Source organism: Pseudophryne corroboree, chromosome 9 (genome assembly GCF_028390025.1).
Source record: "Pseudophryne corroboree isolate aPseCor3 chromosome 9, aPseCor3.hap2, whole genome shotgun sequence".
Lineage (NCBI taxonomy): Eukaryota > Metazoa > Chordata > Amphibia > Anura > Myobatrachidae > Pseudophryne > Pseudophryne corroboree.
Window position 1 is genome coordinate 143,173,165 of NC_086452.1, and position 7,117 is coordinate 143,180,281.

Below are 7,117 nucleotides of genomic sequence, written 5' to 3' on the forward strand. Positions count from 1 at the left end.
AAAATAAATGCAGAACTGAAATCATGAAGCTAATAGGAGAGAAGTTATTTTCTCAGAGTCCTAACCCTGAGCTGGATCAATAAAATCAAACTTAACTGAGATCGATATAACATCCTGTGGGTAGAAAACAGATGTCTCCTGCTGTGCATGGGCATGGTGCAACTGGTAGTAGTGACTGTGTCAGTCACCATCAGGCGGGAAATGAGACATCATTATGTCACAACATCTTGGCATCTCTTGCATGCCAGAGAAGGAATGATGCCATAGCATATGTGTGTGTGTACATGTGGTAGGGAACATAGATTGTAAGCTCCACTGGGGCAGGGACTGAAGTGAATTGACAATTATTCTCTGTAAAAGCACTGCGTAATATGTGTTTGCTATATAAATAACTTTTAATAAATAATGTGTGTGTGTGTGTGTGTGTGTGTGTGTGTGTGTGTGTGTGTGTGTGTGTGTATGTATTGGGGGGCATACAGTTGCATTACAGCACATTACCATTACTTTATGTTGTTTACTAAGACCATTTTTTTAAAACTGTGGGTGTGTTTTCTCTTTGTTGTTAAGGTGGAGAAAATAATTACTCTTTACATCATAGGCAAAAAATGAATAGTCATGGTAAGGTTTAACATTACATTCCACTACTTTGTGCACAATTATAATTTCACTTACAGGAAGGTTAAAAAAATTCAATACAGAACCAATTAAACTATTGTAATTTTGTAGGGATGTACTGCATAGTGTCAGAAACATTGGCCATCTTCCACAAAAGCAATAAAATAGCAGATACGGTATTACCTACTGTAAGATAATTGCCTAATGTAGGGCCTTGGAATCATTAATAAGAAACTGCTATGGAGAAATTTAGGAATAATATTATTACATGTTTAAATGTTGTATGAAATCATATAGTAAGTGACTTGTGGACTTATGGAGGGGTTTATAAAACTAAATGGATTGTACATATATATGTTAGTTCAAGGTTCATTTACAGTTCCTATCTATATATATATATATATATATATATATATATAAACGCGAAAGACACTCACTAATTCTCTTACTTCCCGATATGTTAGGAAGATGAAATGTAAGATAGGTATTCTGCAGGTGGGAAATAGGGAAACTACAAAATTAGATTTTTAATAAATCCCCCTAAGGGGATAAAAAAAGGTGGTTCACATAATGAGGTCAATACCGATGCGTGGCTTTCGTTTCATGAACAATAACACTCAAACGGACAATCTGATCAAAATTTGGATTGCACCTCCAGTGTGTAGAATTTTATAAACTACAAATATGGGGGGTAATTCCAAGTTGATCGCAGCAGGAATTCTGTTAGCAATTGGGCAAAACCATGTGCACTGCAGGGGAGGCAGATATAACATGTGCAGAGAGAGTTAGATTTGGGTGTGGTGTGTTCAATCTGCAATCTAATTTGCAGTGTAAAAATAAAGCAGCCAGTATTTACCCTGCACAGAAACAAAATAACCCACCCAAATCTAACTCTCTCTGCACATGTTATGTCTGCCCCCCCCTGCAGTGCACATGGTTTTGCCCAACTACTAAAAAATGTCCTGCTGCGATCAACTTGGAATTACCCCCATGGTTCTGTCACTTTTTACCGTATCTGCTACGGGTGCTCCTCGGGTAACGCCAAGAACCATAAATTAATATTTACTTACATTAACATGTCTCAAATTTACAGCTCTATAGATTTACCAAATTATTAACATTCATTTACAGTATATGTACAACCGCGAAAATCAGAAACTCCCGTCAAAGAACGGGTAGAACAGCTAGTATTTTATATGAGGAAAAAGGACCTTAGTTATTTATTTATATTTATATTTATTTATATCATACCAGCATATTTCAGTGTGCTTTACAATGTTGTGAAGATTTTCTATTACTTTAAGGGTACATTATTATTATTTTATATATTTTTTAAATAAAATGCTGACATTTTATGTACTGTTGTACATTAAAGGAATTATGTAAAGATTAGCTGTTCTACCCATTCATCGCCGGGGAGTTTCTGATTTTCACAGTTGTAAATATAAATGTGTTCAAAATTTGGTAAATATATAGAGATGTAAATTTGAGACGTCTTAATGTAAGTAAATATTAATTCATGTTCTTGGCGTTACCCGAGGTGCACATGTAGCAGATACAGTAAAAAGTGACAGGACCATTTTTGTAGTTTGTTAAATTCTACACACTGGAGGTGCAATCCAAATTTTGATCCGATTGTCTGTTTGGGTGTTATTGTTCACGCATCGCAAGCCACCTATTGATAATTACGTCATTATGTTAACACACTTTTTATCCTCTTAGGGGGGTTTACTAAAATTCTAATTATTTAGGTTTCCTATTTCCCGCCTGCAGAATACCTATGTTAAATTTCATTAAGCTGGAAGATAAGGGTGGGAGTTTAGTAATCATGAATAAAACTGTTTACATCAGGGAAATCAATAATCTCCTTTCAGGTGAAAGTACCTACCTGAATATCAAGTGGAACTGGAGGAATTGTTCGATGAGGGACTGGAGTTGGGAATTCTCACAAAAAAGGAGTATGATTTTTTATACATTCAGTATCCAAAAATTCCGACCTTTTATGGACTCCCAAAAATCCACAAAAATCCGAGTAATCCCCCTGGAAGACCAATCGTCTCAGGGATAGGTTCTTTGACGTCAAATCTATCTCAATATGTGGACTTCTTGCTTCAGGATTTAGTTTGTAATCAACAAAGTTATCTAAAAGATTCCATGCAAGTCCTCCAGCTCCTACAAACCATTGAATGGAAAGAAAGCTATATTATTTGCACGAGTGATGTTAAATCACTGTACACCTGCATTCCACATGATATGGGACATGAGGCAACTTGTCATTTTTATCAACATTAACTAATATACCCAATGCACAGGTTAATTTCATTATGAGAAGCATAGACTTCATTTTACTCAAAAATTATTTTTGGAATGAAGTTGTTTTTTTTAACCAATAAAGGGTACTGCGATGGGTTCTTCCATGGCACCAAAATATGCCAATCTTTATGTCGCCAGATTGGAAGAAGAAAACATCTGGAATAACAACCCATATAGAGAAAACTTAATTGTTTTGAAATGCTATATAGACGATTTGTTGTTCATTTGGAACAGAACGGAAGATGAACTAAACAAATTTCTAGAGCACATGAAGAATAATATATATGGTTTGGAGTTTACATCCATGATCAGCACGGAAATGGTGGTTTACCTCGATTTGGAAATATATATTTCAGAAAACATGCTACACACAAGATCACATACCAAAACTGTCAGTAGTAACAGTATGTTACCGGTCAACAGTAACCACCATGTGATTTGGACTAGGAAAATACCAGGAAGCCAATTCAGAAGGATAAAAAGAAATTGTTCTCAACCAAAAAAATTTCATCACACAAACAAACCAGTTGAAATCACAATTTTTGGAAAACGGTTACAAAGAAACAGGTTTCATTCAAGAAATAGAAAAAATTTCAAAAGTACAAAGGAATGAATTAATCCAGTATAAACAAAAACAGGAAACAAAAGACTTTCAAATGGCATTCATCCCCCAATACAATAGTCAGCATCATTTTTTGAGTCCATTTTACAATAACATTGGCATATACTTCATTTAGACACAGTTAAAAAATCTGATTTCAGAGAAACCTAAAATTATCTATAGACGAGCGAATAATTTAAAGCAAGAGCTCACCAGAAGTTTTATACCACCAGAAGCACCAAAAGAAATAAGAACGAGGAATACAGGACATAATTTTTGTTTAAATTGTACCGCTTGCAAAACAGTAAGAAACTTTTCAACTACTCCGACAAGTGAATTTATGTCACAAGTCACAAAGAAAGAGTATAAAATAAAAGACACTATCACCTGCAACATGGAGGGGGTCATTTATTTGTTGGAGTGTTCTTGTCACAAACAATATATTGGTCAAACAAAAAGAAAATTGAAGACCAGAATAATGGAACATATATATAATATAAGAAAAGGACTATTAACACACAGTGTGTCAAAACATTTCTTGGACCATCACGACAAAAACCCAATAGGATTAAAGTTTATAGGAATCCAAAAAATTCAACAGCATTGGAGAGGTGGAAACATTTCAGATACTCTCAAAAAGAAAGAAACAGAATGGATGTTTGCATTACAAACACTTCAGCCATTGGGTTTAAATGTGGACATTGAATCAAACGTGTTACTAAAATAAAAATACATATTTCATATATTTTAATTAACATGTATTCTTTATCTGCTTTTATATAAATACAAAAACAAAAACACATTTTATATATATTAATGAATTTATTCTTAATAACCTGTTTTCACATAACTACATAATAAAGTGCAATACCTGCTGGTTTGATTTTAGCCATGTGCATGCCGCTTTTTTAATTTGAACTTCCTGCGAAAAGACTCTGGAATGTTTTTTTCTAATACATTTTTTTAATAAAAATACAAGTTGGCTAAACCTGCGCTATCCATGACTAAGGGCTTGTAGCCTGAAACGCATTGGAGGAAGCGATGTTAATGGACTCCAAAAGACCTTTCATTTATTACAGTCTGCATTGGCAGCACGCTGCTGAGTTAATTCAAGCCGCCTCACAGACCGGTACATCAATTGGTCATCGGCGCAAGTGAGAAGCGGCTGGAGAAAGCAGCAAGTCGGTGGGGGGGAACCAACCGGAGGAAGACGGACGTCACCACTACAACAAGGTTGGTAGTATAGGTAAAGTCAGGTAACCGGGACTCTCTCAATACAAGCCTACCTGAACGGCAAATACGGAACCCCTTTGTTCAAACACCTGGAGACCGCAGCAATTATACAAAAGGGCTGTAATATATTAACTTACTGCCTTTTCTTCCAGGTATTGCACATTCTTTTAATGTTACAAATTCATTATTAAAAACAGTTACATTCATTCCTAACAGATACTATTTTATACATATTTTCAAGCACTTTGTTTACATTATTTATAATTCTTTACATATCGGGAAGTAAGAGAATTAGTGATGAGTCAGTCAGTCAGTCAGTCAGTCAGTCAGTGAGTGAAGGCTTGTGCATTTTTGTAGTTTATTAAATTCTACACACTGTAGGTGCAATCCAAATTTGAATTTGATTGTCTGTTTGGGCATTATCGGTCACAAAACGTAAGCCACACATCGGTAATGACGTCATTATGTCAACCCTCCTTTCATACCCTTATGGGAGGTTTATTAAAATTCTAAATACAGTTTTTCTATTTCCCATCTTCCTAACATATCAGGAAGTAAGAGAATTAGTGATGAGTCAGTGAGTGAGTGAGTGAGTGCTTTCGCATTTATATATAGATGAACCTTCCCAAATAAGCTTATGTTGTTTGGGTAACAACGGATACATAAGATAGCGGAATAACAGCTGTAGTACGGGATGGGAAAGTGTAAGTTGTTAGCATTATTATTACCTACCAGTAATTAAGCAGGTCTGTACATGACATTTCTGTGCAGTTTTCAGTGGTGCATCACTGGTGAAAAAAGGGTAAACAGCCAAAGATACTGTCACCGTATAAACCTTAAAACATTCAGCTGCTCTGAAACATAACTTGCCTTGACAATGTATAATCAGTGCCGTAACTAGACATTTTGGTGCCCTGTGCCAGAAAGAGAATTGGTGCCCCCACACATATTTAAAATAGGGAAAGTTTGAGCCCAAGGCCTGCTCCCAAAATATATGACTGTGGCTTTATGGGGAAGAGGTGGGGTCACACAATAGTACCAATTCACATTACACCACACAGCAGTGTCCATTAGTTACATTACACCTCTCAGTACTACCCCTTATACACATTATGCCATGTTAATTCTCCTTACACGCATTACACCACACATTAGTGTCCGTTAGTCACATTACATCACACTGTAGTGCCCGTTACGCAACTTACAACACACAGTAGTACCCCTTTTAAACATTACACCACAGAAGAGCCCCTTATACATGTTATGCTATGGTAGAGCCCCTCACACACGTTATGTCAGGTAGAGCTCTTTACACACATTATGCCAGGTAGAGCCCCTTATACACATTATGCCAGTTAGGGCCCCTTACAAACATTATGCCAGGTAGAGCTCCTTACACACATTATGCCAGTTAGAGCACCTTACACACATTATGACAGGTAGAGTTCCTTACACACATTATGCCAGGTAGAGCCCCTTATACACATTATGCTAGGTAGAGCCCCTACAAATTGTGCACCTCAGAGTTGGAAGGGAGAGATAGAGAAAGGTGGTAGGAAGAGAGATAGGTGGGAGGATAAGAGATGGGTGTGAGGAGTAGAGAAAGAGAGAGGGGTGAGAGGGAGAGAGCAAGGGGGGACAGAGAGGTGTGGGAGTGAGAGGGGTGACGGGAGGGTGAGAGGTGGAGAGAGTGATGGCGGAGAGAGAGGTGGGAGGGGGAGAGAGAGGGGGTTATTAGAGAGGGGGAGAGAGGAGTAGCAGGGAGAGAAAGAGAGGGGTTGGTGGGAGTGGGGGAGTGGGAGAGAGAGAGGTGTTTTGGTGGAGAGAGAGGGGTTTGGGGGAGGGGGAGGGGTGGAAGGGAAAGAGAAACAGGGGTGGGAGAGACAGAGAGAGGGGGTCAGAGGAGAGGGGGTAAGAGGGGAGGGGGGTACGGTGAGGGGGTGAGGTGAGAGGAGAGGGATAGGGTAAAGATTCTGTGGCTTAACTTGAGCAGCAGCAGGCAGTAGCAGCACACTCCAGTACCTGGAAATTCCTCTGCAGGAGGGTGGCGGAGCACACAGTGGAGAGACACACACAGGTACCTGTGTGATGAGCCATACTGGCAGCAGAGCACTCACTTGTCTGTATCCTTTTTCTGGGAGTGTAGGTGCCATGGCGGGGGCAGAGGGGGGTGACAGCATTACATAGACTTGGAGCTGCTGCCAATCTATTCAAACTCGGGGGGTAATTCAGATTTGATCGCTGAGCTGCGTTTTTTGCTGTCCTGCAATCAGATAGTCACTGCCTACAGTGGTAGTTTATTTTTGGCGTGCAAGTGTGTATTCCTATGTGTTAGCAGAGCTGCTACAAATCAGT

General features: G+C 38.3%; 1 non-coding gene across 1 annotated transcript in view; it reads left to right on the forward strand.

The window, feature by feature from the left end:
- Nucleotides 1-7,025: 7,025 nt before the first annotated feature.
- Nucleotides 7,026-7,117, forward strand: part of LOC134959595 (small nucleolar RNA SNORA24) — a 125-nt gene continuing 33 nt past the window's right edge. Inside the window, exon 1 of the small nucleolar RNA XR_010187603.1 lies at nucleotides 7,026-7,117. This exon is cut by the window's right edge and continues 33 nt beyond it. This is a non-coding gene — a small nucleolar RNA (small nucleolar RNA SNORA24).